The 17,193-nt window shown below is 37.5% G+C and overlaps 1 pseudogene; it reads left to right on the plus strand.

Moving 5' to 3' along the window:
* The first annotated feature begins 4,974 nt into the window (after positions 1–4,974).
* LOC145536011 (V-type proton ATPase subunit D pseudogene) lies at positions 4,975–5,801 on the plus strand (annotated as a pseudogene).
* The last annotated feature ends 11,392 nt before the right edge of the window (positions 5,802–17,193 follow it).

Genomic DNA, 17,193 nt, shown 5'->3' on the forward strand with positions numbered 1-17,193 from the left:
TCATATAAATAGACTAATAGCTTTCTCTGACTTTTTCACTTAGCAATATGCATTTAAGATTTATCCATGTCATTGGATTAGTTAATAGCTTAATCCTTTTAATTGCTGAATAGTGTTCTATAGTATGGATGTACTGCAGTTTGTTTATCCATTTACCTTGAAGGACATCTTAGTTGCTAACAATTTTTGAAATTATGTATAAAGCTGCTATAAACATTTGCATGCAGGATTTTGTGTGGACATAAATTCTCAAATCATTTGGGTAAATATTTAGGAACAAGATTGCTGAACTGTATGATCAGACTAAGTTTAACATTGTAAGAAACTGCCAAACTGTCATCCAAAGTGGCTGAGTACCATTTTACATTCCCACCAGCAATTAATGAGAGCGCATGTTGCTCCTCATCCTCACTAGCAATTGGTATTATCAGGGATTTTATCTATTCTAATAGGCATGTAGTTATATCTCATTGTTGTTTTAATTTGCAATTCCCGAACTATGGGCAGAGGTTCGTGACATTGTACAGGAGACAGGAATCAAGACAATCTCCAAGAAAAAGAAATGCAAAAAAGCAAAATGGCTGTCTGAGGAGGCCTTACAAATAGCTGTGAAAAGAAGGGAAGTGAAAAGCAAAGGAGAAAAGGAAAGATATACCCATTTGAATGCAGAGTTCCAAAGAATAGCAAGGAGAGACAAGAAAGCCTTCCTCGGTGATCAGTGCAAAGAAATAGAGGAAAACAATAGAATGGGAAAGACCAGAGATCTCTTCAAGAAAATTAGAGATACCAAGGGAAAATTTCATGCAAAGATGGGCTCAATAAAAGACAGAAATGGTATAGACCCAACAGAAGCAGAAGATATTAAGAAGAGGTGGCAAGAATACACAGAGGAACTGTACAAAAAAGATCTTCACGACCCAGATAATCACGATGGTGTGATCACTCACCTAGAGCCAGACATCTTGGAATGTGAAGTGAAGTGGGCCTTAGGAAGCATCACTACGAACAAAGCTAGTGGAGGTGGTGGAATTCCAGTTGAGCTATTTCAAATCCTGAAAGATGATGCTGTTAAAGTGCTGCACTCAATATGCCAGCAAATCTGGAAAACTCAGCAGTGGCCATAGGACTGGAAAAGGTCGGTTTTCATTCTAATCCCAAAGAAAGGCAATGCCAAAGAATGCTCAAACTACCACTCAATTGCACTCATCTCACATGCTAGGAAAGTAATGCTCAAAATTCTCCAAGTCAGGCTTCAGCAATACGTGAACTGTGAACTTGCAGATGTTCAAGCTGGTTTTAGAAAAGGCAGAGGAATCAGAGATCAAATTTCCAACATCTGCTGGATCATCGAAAAAGCAAGAGAGTTCCAGTAAAACATCTATTTCTGCTTTATTCACTATGCCAAAGCCTTTGACTGTGTGGATCACAAGAAACTGTGGAAAATTCTGAAAGAGATGGGAATACCAGACCACCTGACCTGCCTCCTGAGAAACCCGTATGCAGGTCAGGAAGCAACAGTTAGAACTGGACATGGAACAACAGACTGGTTCCAAATAGGAAAAGGAGTACGTCAAGGCTGTATATTGTCACCCTGCTTATTTAACTTATATGTAGAGTACATCATGAGAAATGCTGGGCTGGAGGAGGCACAAGCTGGAATCAAGATTGTCAGGAGAAATATCAATAACCTCAGATATGCGGATGACACCACCCTTATGGCAGAGAGTGAAGAAGAACTAAAGAGCCTCTTGATGAAAGTGAAAGAGGAGAGTGAAAAAGTTGTCTTAAAGCCCAACATTCAGAAAACTAAGATCATGGCGCCTGGTCCCATCACTTCATTGAAAATAGATGGGGAAACAATGCAAACAGTGGCTGACTTTATTTTTCTGGGCTCCAAAATCACTGCAGATGGTGACAGCAGCCATGAAATTAAAAGACGCTTACTCCTTGGAAGGAAAGTTATGACCAACCTAGAGAGCATATTGAAAAGCAGAGACATTACTTTGCCAGCAAAGGTCCATATAATCAAGGCTATGGTTTTTCCAATGATCATGTATGGATGTGAGAGTTGGATGGTGAAGACCGCTGAATGCCGAAGAATTGATGCTTTTGAACTGTGGTTTTGGAGAAGACTCTTGAGAATCCCTTGGACTGCAAGGACATCCAACCAGTCCATCCTAAAGGAGATCAGTCCTGGGTGTTCATTGGAAAGACTGATGTTGAAGCTGAAACTCCAATACTTTGGCCACCTGATGCAAAGAGCTGACTGATTTGAAAAGAACCTGGTGCTGGGAAAGATTGAGGGCAGGAGGAGAAGCGGACAACAGGAGATGAGATGGTTGGATGTCATCCCCGACTCAATGGACATGGGTTTGAGTGGACTCCGGGAGTTGGTGATGGACAGGGAGGCCTGGCGTGCTGCGGTTCATGGGAATGCAAAGAATCGGACATGACTGAGCAACTGAACTGAACTGAACTGAGAAACATATCATTTGAGCATCTTTTCATATGCTTATTGGCCATCTGTTTATCTTCTTTGGTGAGGTATTTGCCATGTTGTCCATTTTTAAATTGTGTTGTTTTCTTATTAATGAGTTTTAAGAATTCCTAATATATTTTGGATAAGTCTTTTCCCAGATATCAATTTTGCAAATATTTTCTGTGGCCTGTCTTTTTTTTCTCTTAACAGTGTTCTCTACAGAGCAGAAGTTTTTAATTTTGATGAGTTCCAATTTACCAATTTTTTCTTTAATAGCATGTGTTTTTAGTGTGGTATATAAGAACCCCTTGGTCTAATCAAATGTCACAAAAATTTTCTCTCATTTTTTTTCTTTGAAGAGTCATAATTTTACATTAAAATTTTAGGTTTATGATCCATCTAAGTTCATGTTTATATAAAGTGTGAGGTACAGATCAAGGTTCTTTTTTAAATATGTGGATATCTAAATGTTCCAGCACCATTTGTCAAAAAGACTATCTTTTTCCATTAAATTGCCTTTGCATCTTTGTGAAACATAAGTTGACTCTATTTGTATTGAACTATTTCTAGTTCTGGTATTTTGTTCCATTGTGCCAATGTGCCATATGGGCAAAAACAATAATTACCTTGATTTTTATGGGTATATAGTTAGCCTTAACATTGGATAGACTGATTCTTCCAAATACCACACTGTTTTCATTACCATAGCTTAACAGTTAATACTTGAAACAAGATATTGTGAGTTCTTTAACTTTGTTCTTTTTCAAAATTGTTTCAGCTATTCTTGTTTCCTTACTTTTTGATATTAATTTAAGAATATTATTGTTAATATTTAGAAAAAATCCCATTGGGATTTTAATTGGGTTTGCAATGAATCCATAGAACAATTTGGGGGGAGAACAGACCTCTTAACAATATTGAGTTTTCCAATCCATGGATATGGTTCATCTATCCATTTATTTAGTTTTTATTTGATATTTTTCTTAAATGTTTTGTAGCTTTCAGTGTACATATCCTAAACATATTTTGTTAGTTTCTTTTTTTATCTATTTCATTTTTCTGGTACAATTGTAAATTATACTGTTTTTTAAAAAACATTTGACTTCTGGTTGTTAATTGCTATGCTGTGTTTAGTCACTCAGTCATGTCAGACTCTTTGCAATCCCATGGACTTTAGCCTGCCAGGCTCCTCTGTCCATGGGGATTCTCCAGGCAAGAATACTGGAGTGGGTTGCCATGTCCTCTTCCAGGGTATTGGGAATTCCCAACCCAGGGATCGAACCCAGGTCTCCCACATTGCAGGTGGGTTCTTTACCATCTGAGCCACCAGGAAAGCACAAGAATACTGGAATAGGTAGCCTATCCCTTTTCCAGGGGATCTTCCTGACCCAAGAACCGAACCAGGGTCTCCTGCATTGTGGGCAGATTCACCAGCTGAGCTCCCAGAGACCTTGTTAAACTCATATTTTAGTTCTACTAGCTTTTTTGTAAATTCCATGGAATTTTCTACATAGAAAATCATGTTATCTTTGAATAGAGATAATTTTGTTTCTTCCTTTATATTCCATATACTTTTTATTTTTTCTTGCATTATCACACCAGTTAGGACTTCCAATATGGTATTAAATATGAGTGGTGAAAATAAGGATGCTTGTCTTTTCCATGGTCTTAAGGGAAAAGTATTATATATTTTATGTTAAGTGTGATTATATCTGTGCTGCTGCTGCTGCTGCTAAGTCTCTTCAGTCGTGTCTGACTCTGTGCGACCCCATAGACGGCAGCCCACCAGGCTCCGCCTTCCCTGGGAATCTCCAGGCAAGAATACTGGAGTGGGTTGCCATTTCCTTCTCCAATGCATGAGAGTGAAAAGTGAAAGTGAAGTCTCTCAGTCATGTCCGACTCATATCGACCCCATGGACTGCAGCCTACCAGACTCCTCTGTCCATGGGATTTTCCAGGCAAGAGTACTGGAGTGGGGTGCCATTGCCTTCTCCAATTATATCTATAGATGCTTGTCATTAGGTTAAAGGAGTTCTTTCTAGTTTTAGTAAGCTGTGAGTTTTTTTAAAGTTTTAAGTATAATTTACATACCATAAAATTCAGCTATTGTAAGTATATGTTTCAGTGTTTTTAGTACATTCATAGTGTTACGCAGCCACCACCAAATCCAGTTTTTGAATATTTACCACCATCCCCCAGTCCTAATTTCTTGAATCCCTTTGTAGTCAGGCCCTGCTCCCATCTCCAATCCCAGGCAAAACTTCTTTCTTCTCTAATAATTTGTCTTTTTCAGGATATTTTTATATAAGGAGCACACTGCTTATATTTTCTAATTTTGCTTCTTGTGGTAGTGGGTTTCCCCACTCCCAGTGCTGTCAGGTCTATCAGTGTTCCTAGGTGAGTAAAGGGACTCTTCAACTACAAAATACAAAGAATGTTTTCCAGGTAGAGAAAGACTCAGTGGTTGAGTTGTTGCAACCACGGTTGCCCGGCCAGGGACCCAAGCCGAACAGTCATCGTCAGAATGTCGGGCAAAGACCGAATTGAAATCTTTCCCTTGCGAATGGCACAGACCATCATGAAGGCTCAGTTAAAAGGAGCACAGACAGGTCGAAACCTCCTGAAGAAAAAAATCTGATGCCTTAATTCTTCAATTTGGACAGATCCTTAAGAAGATAATAGAGACTAAAATGTTGATGGGTGAAGTGATGAGAGAAGCTCCTTTTTCACTTGCTGAGGCCAAGTTCACAGCAGGGGACATCAGCGCCACAGTTAACCAAAATGTAAATAAGGCCCAAGTGAAGATTAGAGCAAAGAAAGATAATGTAGCAGGTGTTGCATTGCCAGTATTTGAACATTATCATGAAGGAACTGACAGTTATGAACTGACTGGTTTAGCCAGAGGTGGGAAACAGTTGGCTAAACTGAAGAGGAATTATGCCAAAGCAGTGGAACTACTGGTGGAACTGGCTTCACTGCAGACTTCCTTTGTTACTTTGGATGAAGCTATTAAGATAACCAACAGGTGTGTAAATGCTATTGAACATGTCATCATTCCCCAGATTGAACGTACCCTTGCTTATATCATCACAGAGCTGGATGAGAGAGAGCAAGAGGAGTTCTACAGGTTAAAGAAAATATAGGAGAAGAAAAAGATTCCCAAGGAAAAGTCTGATAAGGACTTGGAGCAACGGAGGGCAGCTGGAGAGGTGATGGAGCCTGCTAATTTCCTGGCTGAAGAGAAGGATGGAGATCTTCTGTTTGAATAAGCTTTCCTGCTCTGGTTCTTTCAGAAGGCCTAACATATCACCATTTTAATTCATGGTGTGTAGGTTTGTTATGTGTGGCTATTTATTTTTTGGCTTAAGAATTTCACCAGTTGTAAAATTTCCCTGGATGTCTGTTTATGGGATCTACCTTTTCAGAATCATAATTAAGCAACAATTAATCACCAATGAAATTTGTAGAACCTGTCCTGAAACCTGTAGATTTATGCTGCAGGAGTGTCACCCTACTTCAATTATACATCTGTTACAAGTCATCTGCTTACCGAACATAATAAGAAAATCCCTTTAGGAAGCAGCAGTAGTCTTAGGCCAACATACGTTCGTAGACCAGCTACTCTGGAGCACCCTTTGTTCCTACCTGCTCACACACCTTGGCACCATTGTCTGAGATTGCCACAGCCATTCTTGTGTTAGTTACTATGGGACATTTCTCCTTAAGCTTTAGGAAAGCCTTCACTTATTTTTCCTTGAATAACAGATCTCTGTCTGGTCTGTTATGGGAACAGTTCTGCCAATTCAAATGTGACTATGGTATAAACAGTAAAATGATTTAAAAATGAACAACAAAAAAAGAATGCTTTCCAAACTGGGTCACTTGCTGTGGTGGGATCACCCATGCTGGTGCCACTGGGCATCTCTAGGTTAGAGAAGAAACTCTTTGGCCCACAGAAATAAAGATTATTTTCCCTGGCCATCTTTTATTTTTGAAGTTCCCAATTGATAACCCTTACCATCGCCACTGGGCCTGACTGGAGTTGTCAGCATAAAATACCCATTTAATCCGGAGAAAACATGAACCTACCTGAGCCACCTTCATCCAATATGTTTGGGCCAGGAGATGCTAGGCTTGGTTGTCTTCTATTGCTGAGTGAGGAGTTGTAAGATGCCCATCTGCCATATCTTTCCTCCAGTACTGGGGTCTTTAGCCAGTCTACTTTCCTCTCTCATTCAGAGTCCTCCTATGTTTGCTTCTTGTGTCATAATATAGTTGTTCTTAACAGAGAGAGGCAGGGAGAGATGAGTCTCTGCCATCTTGTCTGATCAAAGTCCCTAGATAATTTACAATTAATTTAATTATTGATATGTTAGGGCTTAAGTCCTTCATTGTGTGTACTTGGCGGGAGTGGTTCATGTTCTTTTTATTCTCTCCACTCTTTGTTTTCTTTTTCATGCTTTCCTATGGGTTACTTCAAGATTTTTTAGAATTGCATTTTTAATTAGCTAGTGCCTTTTTTAGTGCATTTCTTCATACAGATTTTTAAAGTGCTTGCTGTAGATATTACATAATACTGTATGTATTACATATTATATAACTTATCAAAGTCTATAGGTTGTGTAGACATTTTATTAGTTACAGTGAGGTGTGTGTGTGTGTGTGTGTGTGTGCTCAGTGCTCAGTCATGTCCAATTCTTTGCAGCCTCATGGACTGTAGCCTGCCAGGCTCCTCTGTCCATGGAATTTTCCAGGCAAGAATACTGGAGTGGATTGCCATTTCCTATTCCAAGGTATCTTCCCAACCCAAGGGTCGAACCCATGTCTCCTGTATTGGCAGGTGGATTCTTTACCACTAGCACCACCTGGGAAGCATTTCTCTTTAAATTTAATAACCTTCTCCCATTCATACTATAATTTTATCAACTATTTCCTCTATATACCTTGAGAATCATATCAGACAGTATTATAATTTTTATTTCCACTATCAAACATGATTCAGAAAAGTCAACAAAAGAATGAAAGTTTACTACATTTACCTATAATTTGTTCTTCCATTGTTCTTTCTTCCTTTCTGATGTGCCAAGATTCCTTTTTAAACTATTTCTTTTCTAAGAATTTGTCCATTTCTTCCAAGTTGTCCATTTTATTGGCATATAGCTGTTGGTAGTAGTCTCTTATGATCCTTTGTATTTCTGTGTAGTCTGTTGTGATCTCTCCATTTTCGTTTCTAATTTTGTTGATCTGATTCTTCTCCCTTTGTTTCTTGATGAGTCTGGCTAAATGGCTTGTCAATTTTGTTCATCTTCTCGAAAAACCAGCTTCTAGTTTTGTTGATTTTTGCTATGGTCTCTTTTGTTTCTTTTGCATTTATTTCTGCCCTAATTTTTAAGATTTCTTTCCTTCTACTGACCCTGGGGTTCTTCATTTCTTCCTTCTCTAGTTGCTTTAGGAGTAGAGTTAGGTTATTTATTTGATTTTTTTCTTGTTTCTTGAGGTACGCCTGTATTGCTATGAACCTTCCCCTTAGCATTGCTTTTACAGTGTCCCATAGGTTTTGGGTTGTTGTGTTTTCATTTTCATTCATTTCTATGCATAATTTGATTTCTTTTTTGCTTTCTTCTATGATTTGTTGGTTATTCAGAAGCGTGTTGTTTAGCCTCCATATGCTGGAATTTTTAATACTTTTTCTCCTGTAATTGAGGTCTAATCTTACTGAATTGTGGTCAGAGAAGATGGCTGGGATGATTTCAATTTTTCGGGATTTACCAAGGCTATATTTATGGCCCAGGATGTGATCTATCCTGGAGAAAGTACAACTTTCCAAAACTGAACCAGGAAGAAATAGAAGATCCTAACAGACCCATCACAAGCACGGAAATCGAAACTGTAATCAGAAATCTTCCAGCAAACAAAAGCCCAGGACCAGATGGCTTCACAGCGGAATTCTACCAAAAATGTAGAGAAGAGCTAACACCTATCCTACTCAAACTCTTCCAGAAAATTGCAGAAGATGGTAAACTTCCAAACTCATTCTATGAGGCCACCATCACCTTAATTCCAAAAACAGACAAAGATGCCACAAAAAAAGAAAACTACAGGCCAATATCACTGATGAACATAGATGCAAAAATCCTTACTAAAATTCTAGCAAACAGAATCCAACATCATAATAAAAAGATCGTACATCATGACCAAGTGGGCTTTATCCCAGGAATGCAAGGTTTCTTTAACATCCGCAAATCAATCAATGTAATACACCACATTAACAAATTGAAAGATAAAAACCATACGATTATCTCAATAGATGCAGAAAAAGCCTTTGACAAAATTCAACATCCATTTATGATAAAAACCCTCCAGAAAGCAGGAATAGAAGGAACATACCTCAACATAATAAAAGCTATATATGACAAACCCACAGCAAACATTATCCTCAATGGTGAAAAATTGAAATCATTTCCCCTAAAGTCAGGAACAAGGCAAGGATGCCCACTTTCACCACTACTATTCAACATAGTTTTGGAAGTTTTGGCCACAGCAATCAGAGCGGAAAAAGAAATAAAAGGAATCCAGATAGGAAAAGAAGAAGTAAAACTCTCACTGTTTGCAGATGACATGATCCTCTACACAGAAAACCCTAAAGATTCTACCAGAAAATTACTAGAGCTAATCAATGAATATAGTAAAGTTGCAGGATATAAAATTAACACACAGAAATCCCTTGCATTCCTATACTCCAATAATGAGAAAACAGAAAGAGAAATTAAGGAAACAATACCATTCACCATTGCAACAAAAAGAATAAAATACTTAGGAATATATCTACCTAAAGAAACAAAAGACTTATATAAAGAAAACTATAAAACACTGATGAAAGAAATCAAAGAGGACACAAACAGATGGAGAAATATACCGTGTTCATGGATTGGAAGAATTAATATAGTGAAAATGAGTATACTACCCAAAGCAATCTATAGATTCAATGCAATCCCTATCAAGCTACCAATGGTATTTTTCACAGAACTAGAACAAATCATTTCACAATTTGTATGGAAATATAAGAAACCTCGAATAGCCAAAACAATCTTGAGAAAGAAGAATGGAACTGGAGGAATCAACCTGCCTGACTTCAGGCTCTACTACAAAGCCACAGTCATCAAGACAGTATGGTACTGGCACAAAGATAGAAATATAGATCAATGGAACAAAATAGAAAGCCCAGAGATAAATCCACGCACCTATGGACACCTTATCTTCGACAAAGGAGGCAAGAATATACAATGGAGAAAAGACAACCTCTTTACCAAGTGGTGCTGGGAAAACTGGTCAACCACTTGTAAAAGAATGAAACTAGAACAGTTCCTAACACCATACACAAAAATAAACTCAAAATGGATTAAAGATCTAAACGTAAGACCAGAAACTATAAAACTCCTAGAGGAAAACATAGGCAAAACACTCTCCGACATAAATCACAGCAGGATCCTCCATGACCCACCTCCCAGAATGTTGGAAATAAGGGCAAAAATAAACAAATGGGACCTAATTAAAATTAAAAGCTTTTGCACAACAAAGGAAACTACAAGCAAGGTGAAAAGACAGCCTTCAGAATGGGAGAAAATAATAGCAAACGAAGCAACAGACAAACAATTAATCTCAAAAATATGCAAGCAACTCCTGCAGCTCAATTCCAGAAAAATAAACGACCCAGTCAAAAAATGGGCCAAAGAACTAAACAGACATTTCTCCAAAGAAGACATACAGATGGCTAACAAACACATGAAAAGATGCTCAACATCACTCATTATTAGAGAAATGCAAATCAAAACCACAATGAGGTACCATTTCACACCAATCAGAATGGCTGCTATCCAAAAGTCTACAAGCAATAAATGCTGGAGAGGGTGTGGAGGAAAGGGAACCTTCTTACACTGCTGGTGGGAATTCAAACTAGTACAGCCACTATGGAGAACAGTGTGAAGATTCCTTAAAAAACTGGGAATAGAACTGCCATATGACCCAGCAATCCCACTGCTGGGCATACACACTGAGGAAACCAGAATTGAAAGAGACGCGTGTACCCCAATGTTCACCGCAGCACTGTTTACAATAGCCAGGACATGGAAGCAACCTAGATGTCCATCAGCAGACGAATGGATGGGGAAGCTGTGGTACATATACACAATGGAATATTACTCAGCCATTAAAAAAATACATTTGAGTCGGTTCTTTTGAGATGGATGAGACTGGAGCCCGTTATACAGAGTGAAGTAAGCCAGAAAGAAAAACACCAATACAATATACTAATGCATATATATGGAATTTGAAAAATGGCAATGATAACCCTATATGCAAGACAGAATGAGAAACACAAATGCATAGAACAGTCTTATGGACTCTGAGGGAGAAGGTGAGGATGGGACGTTCTGGGAGAATAGCATTAAAACATGTATATTATCATATGTGAAACAGAACACCATTCCATGTTCGATGCATGAGACAAATGCTCAGGGCTGGGGCAATGGGATGACCCAGAGGGATGGGATGGGGAGGGAGGTGGAAGGGGGATCCAAGAGGGGGAACGCATGTAAACCCATGGCTGATTCATGTCAATGTATGGCAAAAACTACTACAATATTGTAAAGTAATTAGCCCCCAACTAAAATAAATAAATTTGTTTTAAAAAAATTTCTTTTATTCATCAAGAACTTCCTTTAGGCAAAGCGTAGGCCCACAGATGAAAAATTCTGTTCGTTTTCCTTTATCTGAGAATGTCTTGATTTCTGCTTCACTTCTGAATGATATATTCACAGCATACAGAGATTGGCCTATGATTTTCCATTCTTGTTATTTTGCTGTCTTCCTTTTCCTTTGACATAGGATTCAAAGTCCTTCTAGGGCCTGTCTAGACAACTGGAAGTATAATTTTTACTGTGTTCTATATTGTGCTCCAGGACTGTCATTAACATATTAGAGAGTACCTCTGGTATTGTGTAAGGTGTGGTTTCTCAGTCCATTGCTGAAAAGAAGAGGGATTGGAGGGGCTTGATGAGTGTGCTGCAGATTTGAACAGGCACTGAACAAATGGGAGAGGAAGCTGACAAAGAGATAGCTGAGTGGTGCCGGGCCCAGATGAGAATAAAAGCCATTTGTTTATGGTGACTTCAATCTGCATGGCTGTGGTTTTTGCAATCTCGAATAGAGGATAATTGGAGACAATAGTGAGAGGATGTTTAATGAAAGCTTTTGATGTTTTGCTCTTCTATTTCCTCTAATTGTCATGGTACCTACATTATCTACCTTCATAACAGGAATCAACAGAAACATCCCAAACCACAGTTAACAGTATTTGTGGACATATCACAGTATATCAGGCAGAAAAAAAAAAAAAAGCCCTGCTTGGTTGAGTGAGTACTTGAAAATAAGTGGGGGTATTGATATCACTCTTCCATCCCTTTCAAATCCCCAAGGCTGGTAGATTACAACCCGGGAACACTGGATCCTCAACAGTGCTGCTTATTTCAAAGAGTATCAAGATGAAGCCTTGATCACAGCAGCAAATGGGAATGACCAACAGGTTCTATAGTATCTAGTTCTCTTTCCCCCACTCCTCAAACACATTGTGGCTGACACAGACTAAGAGAGATAAGGTAAAACCTGTATATGTATATGTATGTACACATACACACACATAAAAATTGAACTTAAGAATGTCAAAGACTTCTCAAAGCTTCCATATAGAAAAAACAAAATTCTTTACAAAGGAAATAAGTAAATTTATAACAGACTTCTTATTAGCAAAGTTAAATATAACAATCAAGCAATACTTTTAAGAGACTGTATCTATAATGTTTAAAAATACCTTTAACCTGTAATTTTACATCCAGTCATTTTTCATTTAGATATAGTAGAATAATAAATATATTTGGGGGCATACAATGTCTCAGAAGTCTTGCCACACAAAGATCCTTGTTGAAGACAATTTTGGAGGAAGTCTTCAAATAAGAAAAAAAAAACGAGATGCTTCAAGAAATATGGGAAGTAGGGGTGATTAAATATCATGATATAGTTTATTGCTGATGTGAAAAATTAAAAATACTGAACAGAAAGAAAAAGTATATCCCTAGTAACCCAGAACTAAAGTTTTAAACATTATCAGAATGATGGAGTAGGTGTGATAGGACACAAAGGACATAAGAACATTTTCAAATACCTGTATTGTTAAGAGGAAAATATATTGATAAATTAGTAGAAGTAAATAAACCCAGGTGTTAAGGGAAACCACAAGAAGAACAAAAGTAGGATGTATAACTTCTAAACTGGGAAACGAAAACTCCATCTATCCTATAGAAAGCAGGAAAGAAGAAAAAGATAACTGAGTGAAAAAGGATTTCCAATGTGTATTTTGTATAGGTGTTGAAAAAATACACTGTGTGGTCATGGGTGACAGTGGCTCAAGTGAAATGGAATTGAGGCAGTCAACAGAACTGATAATCTAAGGTGCTGGGTGTCATGCCTGCATGGATCCCATTGCCAGAAATGAGAAATTTTATCCTCCTTTGAGACTTCTGTTGCTGGAATTTACCATTATCTATCCTCTTTATCAAGCCATATAATTTCTGGGGAATCATAAAATTAACAGATTTTACCAGAGAGGGATACATGGAAAGTACAATCTTCAGGGGAGTACTAAGTCACAGTTAAGGAGAGATCAATAAATAAGGGCAACAAAGAACATTTTCACAGTCTGAGCTTGCTATTCTGTGCAACGGAATTCCAGGGAGAGCTGTAGAAAAATTTTAAAAGCAGTAAATCAGTAATGAGAAGTGGATAAGGAATTCATGATTAGAGTATAAATATAGGAAGAGTGTAGGTGATGGTGTGGGGAGGTGCTTGCCTTTGAGTAGTGTCTGTGTATTAAAGGATGAAAAGTGTGGATGAAATTGGCTGTCCACAAACTCTCCAACATTCATGCGCATAGTTGTGTACCCAGATGAGCTGAATTGTTAGATGGAAAATAACCTGATCCCAGCAACCCTGACTCCATTGCCACTACTTCTTCATTGTAGTTAACTTGCAATATTAAGAGCAAAGATAAAACCCCCTCCAGCCCTATTCTTCATTCCATTTCTTTGCTTTTTCTCTGATCTCCCACTTCTCTCTTACATCCCTATATCACATTACTATTAATACTTACTACATTTTGGACAGTAAGGTGGCCAGACCTGATGTCAACCATACTGTAACCATTGGCCAACCCATTGGATTTTAGACAGAGGTTGCCACCTTGTGGTTGAAGTCCATTATAACCAAGAAAGGGAAAGGGAAAGGGAAGTCGCTCAGTCGTGTCCGACTCTTTGCGACCAAATGTGACTTGAATTTTGGGTCTCACACTTGAGATGAATCAGAATCACCTGGAAGACTTGTTAAAATGTGTGCGCTGGGCCCCACCCCTATAGGTTCTGATTCAGTAGGTCTGTGTTGAGAGTAGAAAACTTGCATTTCTATCGTGTTCCCAGGTGACGCTACTGTTGCTCCTTCAAGAACCACAGTTTGAAAACTGCTGCTTTAGACAAACCTCATTCAGGATACGTAGACCTTCATTTGGCCATCCAAGATTGGTAAAATTGGAGTTTAAACTTAGGTATGTTCAACTCCAAAGTACATGAACATTTCACTACACTGTTATTAGGAAGTGCAGATGATATGGCTTGGGCAGCAATCTCGTTCGTATTCTGTATATCTATCTGGAAAGGGTAACCACCTAATAAAGGAAAGAATAGCATCCATTCTTTCTGCATGGATTAAATGAACCATGTTATAGTAATTCCCCTATTGTTGGGCATTTAGATCGCTTCCAAATTTTTACAATTATTAAAAGCTTAAAGTGAACTTCCTTATTCATAAACGCCTCTCTTGCTGTTTAATGATCACCTCAGATGGAATAATTTTAATGCACTTTTATGATGCTAACCATCTCCCTTGCCATGAGGGGTGAGGATAGGTAGTAGGAGTGAGGGAGACATGGAGAAGAACCCTGTTACACCAAAAGTGCTGCTAGAAGCAAAACTGGACACTGGCTCCTATTCTTCTGGAGATTAAAATTCAGCATAATACTCAAACATTAATCAACTAGTCATACAAATAAATGTAATGTTGTGGCCAAAAAATGTTATGAAGGAGCGTTTCAACAGTATGGTAGGCAGTGTGATAGTGCTTAGAAACGTTGTTCCCAGATTATAATGATAAACTTTAAAAAATTGATTACTAACACTTTAACAATAAATTTATGGTTAATTCTTTGATGTAACTTCAAATTTACTCTTGTATACAAGAATTTCAATATATGAGGATTTAGGGGTTTGGCATCAGCTTTGGCTAAATATTGTTTTTGATACCTGGCCAAGCAGCATTTGTCCAAACTGTGAATTAAGTGAGCCTCTATCACCTACTTGGAACCACCATGTCTCTCTGGGGTGAACAGGTTTTGAGGTAGCCCCTTAAGAGTCCTATCACCTGGTATTCACACTTCTGTGTAATCTCCCCCATGAATGTGGGCAGAACAGGTGCCTTGCTTTTAACCAACGGAAGATGGCAAAAGGGGTGAGATATCAATCCTGTGAATATACAGCATTATGTAAGACTCTGTCTTGCTAGTTGGCTTGTTTTATTTATTTTTATTTTTTTGAATTGATATATAATTGATATGATACTGTATTAGTTTCAGGTGTACAAGATAATGTTTTGATTTTTAATACATTACAAAATGATCACCATGATAGGTCTAATTATCATCTGTCAGTATGCAAAGTTATTACACTATTATTGACTATAATCCTTACACGGTACATTATATCCCCATGACATTTATTTTATGAGTGGAAGTTTATACTTAGTATCTCTCACCTATTTCACTCATCCCTCCACTTTCCTCCCCTCTGGCAGCTGCCAGTTTACTTTCTGTATCTGTTTCTGTTTCTGTTCTGTTTGTTCGTTTTATTTTTTTTTTATTTCTCATATAAGTGAAATAATGTGGTATTTGTCTTTCTCTGTATGACTTATTTCACTTGGTAAAATAACCTCTAGGCCCATCAGTGTTGTGGCAGATGGCAAGATTTCATTCTTTTTTATGGCTAGGTAATATTCCATTTTATCTATTGATGGGCTCTTAGTTTGCTTCCATACCTTGGCTATTGTAAATAATGCTGCACTGACACTGGAGTACGTGTACAGTATCTTTTTGAGTAAGTGGATTTTGTTTTCTTTGGGTAAATACCCAGAAGTAGAATTGCTGGATTGTGTGATAGGTGTATTTTCAATTATTGACAAACCTCCACACTGTTTTCCATAGTGGTTACACCACTTTACATTCCATACACCACTTTACATTTACCAAGAATGCATGAGAGTACCCTTTTCTCCACATCTTCACCTAAACTTATTATCTGTTGTCTCTTTGATGATAGTTGATGATGATGATGATGATGATGATTCTGACAGATGTGAGGTGATACTGCTTTGCAGTTTTGATTTGCATTTCCATGATGATTGGTGATATTGCATATTTTATGTATTTTAGTTATCTGTATGTCTTATTTGGGAAAAGGTCTATTCAAGTCCTCTGCCAACTTTTTAATTGGGTTGTTTGTTATGTTGATACTGTGTTATATGAGTTCTTTGTATATTTTAGGCACTAACCCCTTATTAAATATATCATTTGCAAATATCTTGTCCCATTCAGTAGGCTGCCTTTTCATTTTGTTGATAGTTTCCTTCATTTTGCAAAAGAGTTTTAGCTTGTTGTAGTCCCCTTTGTTCATTTTTTGCTTTTGTCCCTTGCCTGAGGAGAGAAATCAAAATATATATTGCTAAGATTGATGTCAAAGTGCATACTGCCTATGTTTTCTTCTAGGCATTTTATAGTCTTATGGTTTTCAGGTTTTCATAAACTCATTTTATGGTTTCAGGTCCTACATATACATCTTTAATTCATTTATTTTACCTTTATATATGGTGTGAGAAAGATGTCCAGTTTGAATCTTTTGCATGTAGCTGTCCAATTTTCCAAACACCACTTTTTGAAGAGGTGGTCTTTCCTCATTGTATATTCCTACCTCATCTGTCATAGATTAATTGGCCGTATACATGTGGGTTCATTTCTGGGCTCTCTGTTCTTTTACATTGATCTATGTGTCTGTTTTTGTGTCAGTACCATACTGTTTTCATTGCTGTAGCTTTGAAATATAGTTTTAAATCAGGAAGCATGTTACTTCCAGCTTTGCACTTCTTTCTCAAAATTATTTTGGCTGTGTGGGATCTACTGTATTTCCATACAAATTTTAGAGGCTGATGTTAACTATAGGTTTATTCTAGTTCCATGAAAAGCGACATTGTTTTTTGATAGGGATTGCATTGAATCTATAGATTGCCTTGGTAAGTATGGTCATTTTAGCAATATTGAGTCTTCCAATCCATGAGCACACTATATCTTTTCATTTATGTCATCTTTAATTTATTTTATCAATGTCTTATTTTTTCTGAGTACAGGTCTTTTGCCTCGTTGGTTGAATTTATTCTTAGGTATTTTATTATTTTTGATGAAATTATAAATGGTATTGTTTTCTTAGTTTTTATTTCTGATAGTTTTTTATTAGTCTAGAGAAACACAACAGATTTCTATATGTTACTTTTGTGTCTTGCAACTTTACTAA

The sequence above is a fragment of the Giraffa tippelskirchi genome, chromosome X (assembly GCF_054371585.1).
Source record: "Giraffa tippelskirchi isolate mGirTip1 chromosome X, T2T-mGirTip1v1.2.pri, whole genome shotgun sequence".
Taxonomy (NCBI): domain Eukaryota; kingdom Metazoa; phylum Chordata; class Mammalia; order Artiodactyla; family Giraffidae; genus Giraffa; species Giraffa tippelskirchi.